Genomic DNA, 15,467 nt, shown 5'->3' with positions numbered 1-15,467 from the left:
TTCTTCAGTTCAGTTAGTGTCCTCCTAAATCAAATGTCAAATTATTTTGTATAGCTGTCTATGGACTTTTTCCTCCTAGAAGTATGCTTTTGCATATTTGTTCTTCTAGTGTGGTAGTCTATATCCTGGGACTGAAATTCTACCAAGAAATGGTAACTGCCATAGAGGGGATAATTATCATACAGCCCAAACCAAACATTTGCAAGTATCTGCTCAAATCTGAAGTATCACTGGATACAGTTTTTAACAAAGATTTAATTTTGCAGTGCTCCCATACTGGTCTGTTCTCTGAAGTGACAGAGCAAATGTTTTTAGGCGCAGAGGATGAGGTCAGTTCTTACTCCAGCTGTAACTATAGTCCTTCACGTGCATCTACAGCTTTTTGGACACTTGCCACATAAATTTAAGAAAAGAACTGCGAAAGTCACCTTCCCTCAAGCACATGCTTTAGCAGATGTTGCATCAGCAGTTACTGATTCAACAGAAAATAGGACATTTCAGGAACAAAGCAGATTCAAGAACACCATGAAGACACCAAGACACCTGATGGGAACGTGGTTATCACTCATCCTCACTCCACTAGAGCAGAGGATAGCAGAGGTGTGCCCCTGTGGAGCCAAGAAGGGGATGGAAGGAATGCCTACCATGAAAAGGTACAGCACACAGAGAAAAGCCACAGCCCATCTTTCTTCCTTTGGCAAGTGGAGACACACCATTAACTACCAAGGACACAAAGAAATAAGAGACTGCAGTGGCCTGAACAGCAAAAATTTGCATCCTAAGTCACTTGCCCAAGACTGGGCATTTTTAGGTTTACGTGTGAGAAATAGGCTGAGATCCTTTAGCTTGTAGATAGACTGCCTGCTGCCCTTTCCCATGAGCAAAGGGAGGGGAAATGGAATGTTTGCAATGTCAGGACTAAAAGCCAGTCTCATCCTGTCATCAACAGGAAGAATGAGGTGGCCCCTTTCACCAGTAATTCAGAGCAGCAGACTCCTGGAGGGATGAGATCCTCAAATCTTGAGTATGTTGAAGGGATCTCTTACTGATTGTGCCTCTTCCTTTTGTTCCTTTTGAGTACATAGTGACCCCGGACAAACAGCAGTCTTAATTTGCCATACAAAGTAAATATCAATATTTGTTATAATTGTCCAGGCTCTGAACTCAATGGAGGCTCACTTTGAACTCAGTGGATAGTGTAACCATCCCGAGTCCTTTTGTTTCACTCTCAGTTTAGCAAAGACAGCTAAAATAGATAAAATTGCCCATTGCTTTCCATCTTGCCTAAACAATGTCTAAGATGAAGATTTTTCAGATGCAGACACACATTGCCGGCATCAAAAACAAGAAGGATGGAATACCATTTCTGAATAAGGTGAGTGGAATCCCATCAATGTGAGTTTGTGCCCATTTAATTCAATATTCTGCTTTTGGCAGTAGTAAATTGCTAAAATGCAAAGAAAGACCCAGTTTGGTTGGGCTAACTGTGATCATTGCTGACTTTAGCCACCTTTCCAATTCATGAGCCATTCACGAGAAGCACTGACTTTTCATCTAACATACTTATGAATGCTAAATATCCACCAAATAGATTCCAGTAAAGATGATGTGATTTGCAAATTATCCATTTCAATTAACCCCCGTATGCACAGGATCACACAGTTATCTATATCGCCTCATTCCATGTTTTAAACAGTGGCCTGGTTTAAATCCTAATGAAGATGATGAAGAAAATACATTGAGTATTATAGGTTTTGCCTCTTGACCAAGGAGAATATTGTAGTATGATTGTCAAGGCAGAAACTCCCTAGTACTGATAATGTGAAAAATGCAGTAATCACCAAGGTCTCTACAAATACCTGATTATTTTTTTAGGGGATGTCAGGCAACTGTGAAGGACAATAAACTGACAGTGGCATTTTTCTTCATGAAAATTATGTCAATCTCCAAGCACAGTAGCTCTATTGCTAAAAATATGCAATGCCTGCAAGTGTTGTATCAATCAGTACTGCTACAGACAAAAAGGAGATCTTCTATAACCCCAGAGATTCCTTTGCAATGTCTTTGCTCTCTCATCATACTGTGTATAGTCATAATTTTAACTCCAGTTCTGATGTTTTTAATATATCTTTGGTTTCACAATTTATTGGGACATGGACTGGTCTCAGGTCATCAGTTGCCAGTTTATAAAGGTGATATTTCCTCTTCACGTCCCTCTGTGAAACCTCCTGTCAACACCTTTTCCCAACCTGTCTATGTCCCCTGACACAGCAATCCATATACCAACCCCAGATGATTGAGAAGATGTGATGTCCATGAACTTGCTGACGCTGAACTGCCCCATCATCCATGTGTTATTAATAAAGACATTAATCAGTTTTTACCCCAGCAATTTACCTTCAGGGTTGCCACTAAAAACAGCTGCCATTTGTACCACTTATCATCACTCCAAGCCCAGTGTTCCAGAAAATTTTTCACCATTTTTTCCCTTGTCTTCTTATCACAGCTGACAATCAATTATTAAGCAGTATGCTCAATTTCAAATGTTTTAGTTTGTTGGATTTTTTTTTCATTGAGAGAAAACAGTGGGATTAGATGTCATAGACATCTAAGCACCTAAGTATCCCCTTGACATCAATCATAAAAAACATTGAAATGTCAATGAAAGCACAAGCAGCATTTTCTCCTGCCTGTTGACAACACTAAATATATCAAATTTATACAACTGTAGTAAGAAGTGAATTTTAGTCTGTGCCTTAGAGCTGAAAGGGACACCATGACTAGCATGATTTTCTAGCACTTCAAATGCTGTGTTTCCAGCTTGAAATGAAGGGCAGGTGGCCCAAAAAAATCAGGAGCCTGGGCTGAAGGGCTTAGCTAGTCTAGTGACCCACAGAGGGTGTGTGAGGTTTGCATTTTATTTTCTTTTCAGTATTGTTGCTAAATGAAGAGATATTTTTTGGGGTGCCGACCCTTCAGTATTAAATATTGGCTCTCTCTGACTTGAGAGAAAACAAAGATTTTCTGGTCCTGCACCTCTGCAATGTTCTGTAATTAGATCCTCTTAGAAGCATGAACTTATTTTTCATTTGCCATTGTTGATACCAGAAAATTAACAACACTGGGGCACAGGTGCAGGAATTCAGTATCCATGATGGTGAAAAGATTAAAAAAAGCATTCTCTGGTTTGGCCCAGACCAGCCAGTGGCTTCCCAAATGGTTGGCTCCCCTGCACGGTTTGGGAATCTGTGCAGACCAGGGAGCTTCTCCATGAAGCTCTGGAGAGAAGGCGATGTCATGGCACAGCCTGGCTGGTCCCAAAACTCTACAACAGCTCCCAGTAGGGATTGTTTGCTAGTAGTGTTACCAATGTAAATGTTTTCCCAATCAATTCAGAAACCAATCCAGCATTTCTCCCTTGTTGTAACTCAAATGTCTTCCCTCTTCCCTCTGCAAGGATGTACAGGATTTCTCCACTGTCATTGAGGAGTTGGTCTACTTTCCCCAGCATCTGGGTTTCTCAGTAGCTGACCTTAAAGTTTCCTCTGTGTCAGACAGAGGCTGCTGCTGCCTTTGAAGGAATTCAGTACTAATAGCACTGTCTGGCAGGGAGTGACAGGCTCAGAGGATCAAAGACAAGAACATAAATCTAACAACCTCCAGCCCAGGAGCCATCTCCCCCCTCCCTACTGATAAGAATGCAAGATTGAAGAGAGGTGGGAGGATTTACTGGAAGCAGAGAAGTGTATGAGGAATGAAGAGAGAGGTGACCATGTACTAATGATCTTATGAAAGCAGAGCATTTCCCTAGATATTAATATGCCTTTTAAGGTCTCTGAACCCTCTTAAGGTGATTAGTTTTGCTGTATTTCCTCACCCTGGGGCAGGAAAATCCCATTGCTGTGACACTTGGCAGGCTAAACAAGACCACCTTCTCCCTTTCCCATGGGGACATTCCAGCCAGGGCCTGACAGCTTGTCTGTTCCTGGTTTCTCTTAGGGATAGCATCTCCCATTAATGCAATGTCAGAGCACCCTGGATTCCTAAACTAGAGGATTTGCTAAACTTACAGACACCTCCAGGAGCTACGGGGCCAAGGTAGATTTCTTCCTCACTCCTTCTGCTTTTTACCAAGACAGACTGCCCTTTCCAGTGCCTTCCTCACTGGGAGCTGCACAGCCCTTGTTCAGGGAACCACAGGCATCACAAGATCCCCCACACCAAACCAAAGCTCCTCTGTTGTTCTCTGTGTCATAGAAGCATGGAATTATGTGGGTTCGAAAAATCTTTAAAATCATCATGTCCAACTGTTAGTCCAGCACAGCCAAGTCCACCCCTAAATAATGTCCTTCAGAGTCACATCTACACATCTTCTAAAAAGTCCCAGGGGTGGTGACCCCACCACTTCCCTGGGTAACCGGTCCCAGTGCTTGACCACAGTGAGGAAATTGTTCCTGATATCCAATCTAAACTTCCTTCACTGCAACCTGGGGCCATTTCCTTTTGACCTGGAGATGTCCTTGAGTCTATTCTTCCTGTTTTCTGCTCTCCAGTCCTGCTAGGATATGCTTTGGGGAGCATGACATCCATATCGATGTTAATGAGTGTATTGGGATCCGTCAGATCAGTGTTTCAAGGGCAGGAGAATTCTGAAAAGATACGTGCACATAGCAAGGGACCTAAAAAGTTTACTGGAACCCTCCACTGTTTTAATTACTTCACCCCAGGTGGCTCTACATAAACTATTTTTTTTTTTAGTTATAATGTTAATTATGTTGGAAATCCTTGTTCAAACAGACAATGGTCCCAAATGGACTCTTTACCTGGACTAGTATAAATTAAAGAATGAAAGTCTTTTCTACCTTCAGAGACTTCTTCATCCCAAAGGACCTCAGCTACTTCAGCCCGCAGAGGATGGTGCCCATTAACAACTATAACACCACTGACACTGACTCTCAAAAATTGTGCCTGTTCCATTTTGTAGGCAGTGGAATTAACTGAAGGACAAGTTTGGGTTGTGGAAGGCGATTTTAGCTAAAGATAAAGTAAATTTTGATCTCATCTTCCATGTAATCACTGACTCCCTGCCACAGGGGAAAGAGGAAGACCAGACTACACATCAGTGTTAAGCTCAAGTGAACCAGCTGAAGGACAGGCAGTGTCAGGAAATGCCTGGCTGGAAAGCTGGCCACAGTGTAGAAGTTTGCATACCACTAAAATATATATAAGTGAATTTTCTTGGTATTGTGGAAAAAGTGCTGATTTCAAGCCTATAACAGATGAATGTAAACAGTCATGACAGTCAGCAGTACCATCTTGGAGACCTACAGGAAGACTGGGTCAGAACTGGAAAAATAGGAATTTTTAATCTTGCCCTAGAAGTGCAATTGACTTTCTTTCTAAGTGAAAAAGCAATTACCACTTTCTCCCTGTCACCAAAGCTGCTCTTGCCTTTCTGCATCCTGCCTCCCATAAATAGGGCAGACATCCATAAAGTTTGATATTGACTCTGAACACTGCTGAGGGGAGGGAAACCTCTGGGAAAAAGAGCAAGTGCAAAGGGGTGTCTTGGAGTTTTACAATACCTTGTGTTGCAGCCTCCAAAAATGGTCACAAAAACACACATCTCTTGTTTTACAGGTAAACGACTGCAAGATAAATAGGTGGTCCTATTTCACTAAAGTCTTTGAACATGACAGCTATATTGAATAAATTGAGAGTTATTAAATTGAAAGAAGTAAGTGAAAATATCAATAGTGGTTACTGCATAGGATCATTTTGTGCACTTTCTTTAAGAGGAAGAAAAATTGGAGTTTGTTTGCTAGTACACACAAACAACATATACGTCAAAGTTTTACCCTACTAAGTTATAAACCTTGTTGAAAAATGTTCTGTACAGATATAGAAAGAAAGTCTTTCCTCTGGCTGATAAACTTGCATCAACAAATGAGCGACTAAAATAAAACCACTAACCCCCCCTAACCAGTTGTATTAATTTTAATTGTTTTTTAAATGCAAATGAATCAGAATGACTGAAGATGAAATCCACATATATGTGCTGAGTCACTGGTTTGTATTTTCTGTTGCCTTTGGTCTGCATTTCAAGTTTTAGCAGAGCGTCCTTTATATTCATAGTTCATTGCAGTCCAGTCACAGTGGGCATATATGGGTGTCTTCTGGTCTTCCTCAGTCACTGCTTCCATCATGTGTCTGAATAGTAAATTGAGAATATTTAGGATGCTTGCTTAATTTTGTTTAAACTGTTTAATTGCACCAGACTGGACAGCTGGTCACTTTGTAAAAAGACCAAAACCAACACATTTTCTTTTATTCTTCTTTGGGCCAATACCAAGTCTTTGAATTTTATGTTTTTTGGTTTGGTTTTTTTTTTTTTTTTTCATTTTAATTATGGGGGAGGGGAAATCAAATTTTTGTGTTTGGCATTGAAAGACTTAAGGTCAATTTTATGGTTAATGTAATTTATTTTTTCAAGGATTGTTTCTATTAAAAAATAGATTTTAGAATTGTAGTGAAAAGCAGCCAGTTTTCTGTGGCCTTCAGAAACAACAGTTTAAGTACCAGAATGCCACGTTCCATGCGACTGTCCAGACAAAAATGAAATCTCACTGCAGCTGTCATTTTCAGGCTCTCTCTGTAATCATTATACAACAGTAGTAACAGAAAAGGCCCTTAACTATAAAATCAGGCACACAGGAGTAATAGTAGAAACTTCCTTGTTATAAAATTTTGTGCATTACATGAGTTAGGAAGTTTATTTTTTACTGGTAAGAAAAACAACCAAATGGACAAACAAACATACAAACTGAAAAATAAGCAGATAATGTGTTAGAATAAGAAACCAAGAAACAACATTCAGATATGGGTTGTTGTAGCTGAGGATGGAAAAGGGGAAGAACTGGCCCTAGAGAGGTTGGAGTTTAAAGGAGAATGGGGATATGAACAAGATAATCTAGTCCATGGCAGGGAGGTTGGAACTAGATGAGACTTGAGGTCCCTTCCAACCCAAACCACTCTGTTATCCCATGATTCTAATGAAATATCCCTGATAGTTCCAAACAGAGCCCTTCTGAAATGAGGGGTGTTCCCCAAAGATCTGAAGTTCCTACAGGTGATGTCCTAGTTAAGCCAGAGTGGCTGAAGGGAATAAATAAGTTGTACCTTACTCCTCTGAGGAAACAACACATTCCTTGTGTATTGAGCTTCCAGTTTAAGATCTGCCTGTGTTCCCCCTTTTCCCAGCACAACAGTTTCAAGAATTAAGCAGCAATCCCTACATCTTGAAACTTTTTTTCTAGATGTTTCTTTCAATTTTTACAATAATTTGCCTACAATTGACTGGCTGGGTCACCCTCCATCCAAAATGTCATTTGTCCTAGGTCTTTCTGTTTCCACACCTGCACAGTTCAGTGACATTTTGTTCCATCTGTTCATCTGGTTAACACACCTGCCTTCTCTTCTTCCAGGTACAGTAGCTGATGACTACGACAAATAAAAGTTTCGACTGGAAAGCAATGCACTCTTGTTCCTTCATCACACAAGCTATTTTTAAAGGTAAACGTCAATGAAGTTCCAACTCAGTTTTTATTTCAGCAGTAATGGTCCCCTGAAGATTTGCAGGGAGTGAAAGTCAAAACCAAGATACAGGGAAGCAAATCCATTGTTTGACCAGTGTGAAGCATCACAGCCTGCAAAAGAATTGGATCAGTTCTTTCATTTTAGATCCCATTGCCCACTCTATTACAGCCTGTTCCAAAATATCTTTGTACAGTACGAATTTTATTGATAGTCAAGGAGCTCCAAGATTTTCTCAGCATGAAGCAAGCATTCAGTTTTGACTGGAAAAGAAGACAAAAGAGCAACAAAACTACGTCATAAGTTATTGAGTTTGTCGTTTAGCATAAAGAGGAAAGGCACAGCTCCCAGACTACACTGCAAGAGGATCCACAATATATATTCCTTATAGGCAATATGCAGATGAATTTTTGCATGTCTGAGAGAAAGAGAGAGAGAACAGAGAGAGAAAAATTTATTTATGTCTTTCCTTAGCCGCATTTCACAGTAAGTTATTTTATTTGTCCATGGCCTCATGACTGATGGAACTTTATTTTCCCAAATTGTACTGAGTAGAGGTGACAGATGTGATTCTCCCAGTGTCAGTACTTTGCCTGAGCAAGCCTGAAGTCAGGGAAAACATAAACATGCACAGAGGAAATTGTAAAAGGTGTCTCACACTCAAAGGGATCTCTGACATGTGGCCATCCCCTCGTTATTCAGCTTTTTGCATACTGACAGTTATTTTTATATGAGTTGAAACAATCAAAAAAAAAAAATGCCTGCAGGAGACTTGTGCAATTCTAGTAGAGTTCAGCAAACTGGTCGATGCCTGACCACTCTCTCTGCAGTGAATCAGAGCTCTAATTGAGAATCTCAGACCAGAAAAGAACAACATGAAGTAATTCTCACGTGCACAGGAACAGTTGGGATGGCTGCAGAGATGTTTTATCATTTTAGACAAACCTTACAAAACCTGGATAGAAAAGGTACAAAAGTGTTAAACCTGATCTTACTACAGAATGGTTTTGGACTTGCCTGTGAGTAAAAGTTTGCTTCAAGTTTCCCTCAGTGAATGAGCCTGAGGTTCAGGAGATGTGGTTTCCTCTGACCTTGTTTGTGTATCAAAGGTCTGTCTGTCTAGATGAAAGATCTAGATCGTGCTGCTCTTGATGAAATAAAGGAGCAGAGGGTAATTTCTCTTACCCTGAAAAACACATTTACAAGGTTAATTGCTCTCTGATGCTCAGCAAGCCAATCTTTCTGCAGGATCTTCAGTGAGGTGTTGCACCTGCCTAAGCAGCTGGTGCCAAGGGATGTCAGACAGGATTTCCCTCTAGAAGCCTTCAAAGTCAGCTCATGCAAGACTCTGGCAACTCAATAAATGGAGATATTTACTTTCAGCAGAAATGTTTCACTATTACCCTAAAATTTAGGTTCAGGCTGATAGAGAATTTCTGGCCAATTTTCAGTCCTGCTTTTCAGGAATCAAGTGAGGGATCCAATGCAAGACAGTTTATGAGACCTATGTTCCTTTAGTAGTTGGAAGAAAAGGACTCTTTCATAGCAACATACATGAAGAAATACCAAACAGGTGGAAAAATGTGCAAATTCTCTATAACAAAGTTATGTTGAAATTAAATTGATCTTTGGAAACTTATACAAAAGGCAGTATCTCTCAGGTATTTACTCTAGGACAGGGTACATCACAGGAAGCAGGTCAGGAATGTTTCTGAAAATGTCTCACATCTAGAGTGGGAACAGAGGAAAACCTAATCCTGACTGAGGCAGATATGGGGCTGATAAACTAAAGGAACCACCTAGGCACTTTCTGCAGTTGGTTTACAGGGAGGGCTGGAGCCCTGACTCTACAGTGAGAGCCTGCAGTTCACAGAACTGCCTGGAACTGGTGAGATAGCTGAGGGAGAAAGAAAGCAATGGACATGCAAGAGAAAACCATTGCCATATTATCAGGTCAACTCTGCTGTTTTGGGGATCCTTTGGCTCAGCACCCTGGGACCCACAGCCACACCTGCCCTGTGTGCAGCCTCTGCAAGTCTGAGCAGTGACACAAATGTTTGCTCCTCTGTGCAAGAGGCAGCTTGTCCCTGAAGCCAAGTTTTGCTCACACATGAGTCAACGAAAAAGTTTACCCACACCACCCTGGGAACACAATCAGACCTTTTCTGTTATGTACTTAATGCTCCCCCAGTTGGTGCTCATGAAAATGATAGTATGCTCCACCAAGGGACCATTTCATCAAGAGTGAAAAACAGCACCAAGGGAAAGAAAAAAGTTGTAGAATTGAGTGTCCCATTGTCCCAAAGCTGTAAAATTCATCTATAAGGTCATATTCAGCAATTGTTTTTCAATTCCTGCTAGCTCTTAGGAGACAAATTTTTGTCCTTAGCTTTTATCATCCCAAAAGAGTCACAGAAGCTCAGAAATATAAGCTGGGAAAGACCTCAATAGGTGGTCCAATACATCACCCAGAGTCTTTGTTTTTCAAACAAATAAAGAGTAATTTCTCTACAGTTACTCTACCTCAATTACAGTTGGAAAAAAAAAAAAAAGCCCTTTACCAGCATGGCAGTAACTAAAAAATAAAAGGCTGTGCTATTCTCTGAGCTTCTCTAAGATTTACAGCAAAATACATCCCCATATTCATTTTGTACTGTGAAGTACAGAGAAATGCTATAATGCACTGCAGTAAATCTGAGAGAGCCTTTCCATGAATCTGGTAAGAACTTTCCCTGCTGGGCCAGGGATTTTAGGTGTCGAGCTGGTGAGGGTCCAGTGCAGACAATATCAATGAGTGTGGCCACTGTGCTCTTCACACCCAGAAAAAGGCAGAATAATAGATTGAAGACACAGAATCATAAAGACTGGAAAAGGTCTCCAGGATCATCAAGTCCAACCTTTGACCAAATACCACCATGGTCACTAAAGCATACCACAAAGTGCCACGTTCACTTGTTTTTTGAATACTTCCAGGGATGCTGACTCCACCACTTCCCTGGAAAGGTTGCTCCAATGCTTAACCACTCCTTCAGTGAAGAAATATTTCCTAATATCCAACCTGAACCTCCCCTTGCATAACTTGAGTCCATAACCACCATAACCCAGACCTTCAATCTGGGCAGGAGGTGGTGCAGCATTTCTCTAACAGCAACCAAGGCATCCATTTATGATCACATTAGTTCTCATGTGAAAGCCAGAAAGAGTCAGAAATATTCTTTTTATGCTGGGTCCCTCATTGTGCTGCTAGATTTGACTAGAAATGGGGCAGGCAGCAGCCACTGAGATTGGCTCAGCTGGTCAGAGCATGGTACTGATAACTCCAAGGTCATGGGGTTTATCTCTATATGGGACAAACTTGAAAGCTGGATTTGATGATCCTTGTGAGTCCCTTCCTACTCAGAATATTCTACATGAAAATGAAAATGTAAAGTTTTGTCTGAGCCACAGGTCTGTACATCCCTCCATCTCTAGACAGACAGCAAAGAAAAGAAAGCTCTGCAAGTGCCCCAGAGCAACACAAAAGCTGCAGCAAAGCCCTCTGGGTGGTTTCTTAGCTATGGGGTGGAGGCGTTTCTGGGATTAGTTTGGTTTTTTATTTTTCACAATTTAAGCCAAATCATCACTTTCATGTCTGACTGATGCCTTGCTCCTTTTGCCAGGTCACCTCTGGGGCAGACATTGCAGTTGGGTTTTATCTGATACCATCAGAGCAGATGAGGCAGTTCACTGTACATACAGTAAAGGAAAGCTGCTAATTAAGATGTCTGACCTTGGGACAAAGTGGCTGAGATCCACACTGGAGGGTGAAAGAGCACTGACAGTGAAGGTTCATTGTCTGATAAGCTAAATGTGACAGCCAATGAACAGAAAATTAATTAGCAGCAGCTGAACTCTTATATGTGACCCAGTTCCAGGAAAAGGAGTGTTTTCTTTAAGCAGTTTTCAACATCATCATCTTTCACGACGCTTTGGGATCTTTTGTGGGAAATGACACCAGATGCAGGGGATAGTAATGTGCCCCCAGTTCTCTATCAGTTTTGATTTAAACCAATGCAGGATACATTCCAACCCCCCCTATTTTATAAGTACTAGAAAATATGCATTTGCTGGTAGAAAGGTCATTTTTAATAGCAATGTGATAAATATGAACAGGAGCTGTGCTGGAAAGTTTTCCACAGAGGGTTTCCATAGTGCAAGGCTTCATTTATCAGGAGTCTCCTGCTTCACTGTACAGCCCAGCCCACCAAAGTGCACCTCTAGATCATCAAATCAAGACAAGTAAATATCAGACATAGTTTATCTCAGAACTTTTAAGACTCATTGATTGCTTTACACTAAAAAGGAAAACAGATTTCAGAAGGGCACGACCTATAAATGAAACCCATTTCTTTACACAGTCACACTTAATTATGGCCAAAGATCAAATCCTACATTTTTTGACAAAGAGAAATCAGAAAGCCCAAGGAGCAATAAGACTTATCAAGAGACATAAGCCCAGTATAAATGATTGCTTCATGTCATTCTTGGAACTGGAAATTTGTTCAATGCTGCAAAGAGACCTAAAATATAGCAGCATGTTTGATATTTCTTTGCATAAAGAAGTGAATTTCAGTGATAAGGAAAGATTCCAGACCTTTGGCTTTAGAAGCTGAAATATTCTACAGATCTAGAGGTGAAATAAACCTCAGGAAAATAATTGTGATTGTGAAACTTTCTTTTGTGGCTGTAGTAGTTTGAAGGCAAAACAAATGAGAGGCTCCAAGTCAGAGATACAATTTAATAGGAAAAAAAGGAAAGAAAGTAAAATAAAATCGATGCAATAATACAAAAGACCACTGACAGAGTCAGAATACAACCTGAGCGTAGTGATGGAAGCAGTCCAGATCAGGTGGTCTTCCTGAAGCAGTGATCCTGTAGAAAGGTCTGGTAGCTCGGGTCCTCTGGGAATCCAGTGGGTAAGCGCCCCTCTGGTGTTCAGAGTCTCAGCTTATATCCAGGCTGGAATGCTTGGTTTCTCCCTCTGGGCGGAGCATCCCACAATGGGATGGTGAGTCATGTGATAAGGCCTGATGGGCCCATTAACAGGAGGTAGTCCAGGAGGGGGTTATCTGTGAGCTGTGTGGCAAAGGTGCTGATGGGCCATTAACAGAAGATAAGCCAGAGTGGAGGAGGCAGGGAGCACTGCCTCACCTGGTTTCAACAGTTCATGAAGATGGTGATAGAATATACTTCAACCCAGGACATTATCCACCCCTTATTCTATCACCATCTACATCATCCCAAATCAATACCTTCTTTAAACTACACGCACACACATATATATATATAATGAAATCCTACACACAGTTCTCACTTTTGGCTTCTTTCTCCTCTGTGACGGTCTGTGTAGATGAGGACACTGTTGCCTTGCCTTTCGTTCCTTCCACCTCTGTGACACTCTGTGTAGACACTGATATTGTTGCTCTGCTTCTTTTTCCCTCTTCCTCTTCCTTCAGAACACGCTGTATCACACCATGTAGTGTTTTGATTCTAAGCATGGTGCGGGCCGTGCAGAGAAGACAAAGCAGGACTAACAACAACATCATGCCGTCCTTGGCATCCAGAGGGTATTCCATATTTTCAAAAACTGCTGTGTCATGCCTGAAAAGCTGGAAAAAATCATTCTTCACCCCTCCCCACAGGGGCTGGGTGAGATTGTTGAGGCCCCAGATGTAGCATCCTAGACCAGAACAAGAAAACAAAAGTGGGTGTATATTCTGAATAAGGTTCATTGCCTCAGAGTTTATCAAGCAATGGACATAATAGACTACTAAAGCAATTTTAGTACCATACCCTGGTCTACGCAGGAGCATTAAGACTGGCAGATAGTACCCCAGTTGTGGAAAAATATAGAGAGATAGATATAAGACACATGTAAGCATGTTGAGCATCATAGCGAACAGGTGTCTTCTTCAATACAAAATTGTAATTCTGACTTTTCTCAGTGCCTTATGCCCCACGTTGGGCGCCAAAAAATGTAGTAGTTTGAAGGCAAAACAAATGAGAGGCTCCAAGTCAGAGATACAATTTAATAGGAAAAAAAGGAAAGAAAGTAAAATAAAATCGATGCAATAATACAAAAGACCACTGACAGAGTCAGAATACAACCTGAGCGTAGTGATGGAAGCAGTCCAGATCAGGTGGTCTTCCTGAAGCAGTGATCCTGTAGAAAGGTCTGGTAGCTCGGGTCCTCTGGGAATCCAGTGGGTAAGCGCCCCTCTGGTGTTCAGAGTCTCAGCTTATATCCAGGCTGGAATGCTTGGTTTCTCCCTCTGGGCGGAGCATCCCACAATGGGATGGTGAGTCATGTGATAAGGCCTGATGGGCCCATTAACAGGAGGTAGTCCAGGAGGGGGTTATCTGTGAGCTGTGTGGCAAAGGTGCTGATGGGCCATTAACAGAAGATAAGCCAGAGTGGAGGAGGCAGGGAGCACTGCCTCACCTGGTTTCAACAGTTCATGAAGATGGTGATAGAATATACTTCAACCCAGGACAGTGGCTGATAAATGCAGATAATTTGCTGCAGTTTCCATACTAGAAGAATAGATTTCTAAGCACTTATTTATGTGCTAAAAGTCCTGTAGCAGTTCTATCATTTATATATAAACAGCTATATACAATTTTAAGGCAATAAAACACTTATTTTAAAATGTTTTGTAAAATAAATGTATAAAACAACTGAAATAAAATGACAAATAACAAGACGATGTTGATTTTTTGTTGCTGGGAAGTTTGTTTTTTTTTTTCTTGTATCCTGTGGACACAGGCTGGAAGTCTGTGACTGCATAATATCAGAGCCAACCAGGGAGGAAAAACTATTGATTCTTCACTATTTGGATTAATTTTGCAGCAGATGAAGGAGGGGCATTTTGCAGGGTTTCATGAAGAAAAGGAGAGATTTGCACTTGCAGAAATAGCAGTTCCATGATCCTGACACAAAATATTCACAGAATCACATTCCTTGCAACATTACCTGGTCACAATTGGGGACTTTCAGGTGAGTTTTCTTTTGACATTGAAAGGAACTTTGCTATCTTTATTCCTTTCAGCTTTTCTTCAATCAATGCAAAACCAGCACGAGTTACATCTCACTTAAGAGAAACCTTTCTGAGTGAACTTTTTGTCAATCCAAGAACATTTCTGAACATACCAATAGCAATTTCAAAAACACTAAGCTCTTGATAAAAAATAAGTAAATAACTCCTATCCAGCCCTGTATGCTGTAAACAACAGTTTAATTTTCCACAGGATTGCTATGCAGTGGTATTAGCATCTCCACAGTGCCTAGCAGTACTAAGACAGACCCAAAATTCACCACAGTGCTGAGAAGTTGCTGTCCCCCCTTACCCAATCTGTAAAAATCAGTCAGAGCCGCCTTCCCTGGTCATTTACCTCCACCCCTTTCAGCTTTCGCAGCTGAATTGTTTCACCAGATCCAGACACAGGCCATGGAATCGTGGCATCCCTGCAGCTGACAGCTCAGCAGGTTTGTGCTGTGCTGTTTCTCACCTCTTCAGGCACAGAGATCCTGCTCAGAGTTGCCATTGAGCAGGACTGGACTGGTTCACCCTGGATGGGGGTAAGTGTGTTTTTTAATGAGATTCCTACCAAAACTGCTGCTGGAAGAGGCTGGAGTGAACTGTTTGGGGTTTTAGCCTAAAGAGGATGTCCCCATCTAAGGGCTGGCATCCCTGTCCATGGCATGGTGTTGGAATTAGATGATCTTTAAGGTCCCTTCTAACCCAAAACATCCTGTGATTCTGTGGAAAAGGGCCCTTGGTGCTTTCTTCCACCACAGAAAGTGTGCCCAGCTCTTCTCATAACCATATGGTGCA

The sequence above is a fragment of the Chamaea fasciata genome, unplaced genomic scaffold (assembly GCF_029207755.1).
Source record: "Chamaea fasciata isolate MVZ Bird 193981 ecotype frontalis unplaced genomic scaffold, bChaFas1.0.hap1 SCAF_3, whole genome shotgun sequence".
Taxonomy (NCBI): Eukaryota; Metazoa; Chordata; class Aves; order Passeriformes; family Sylviidae; genus Chamaea; species Chamaea fasciata.
The sequence above is the reverse complement of the archived record's forward strand: the minus strand, read 5'-3'. Positions refer to the sequence as shown.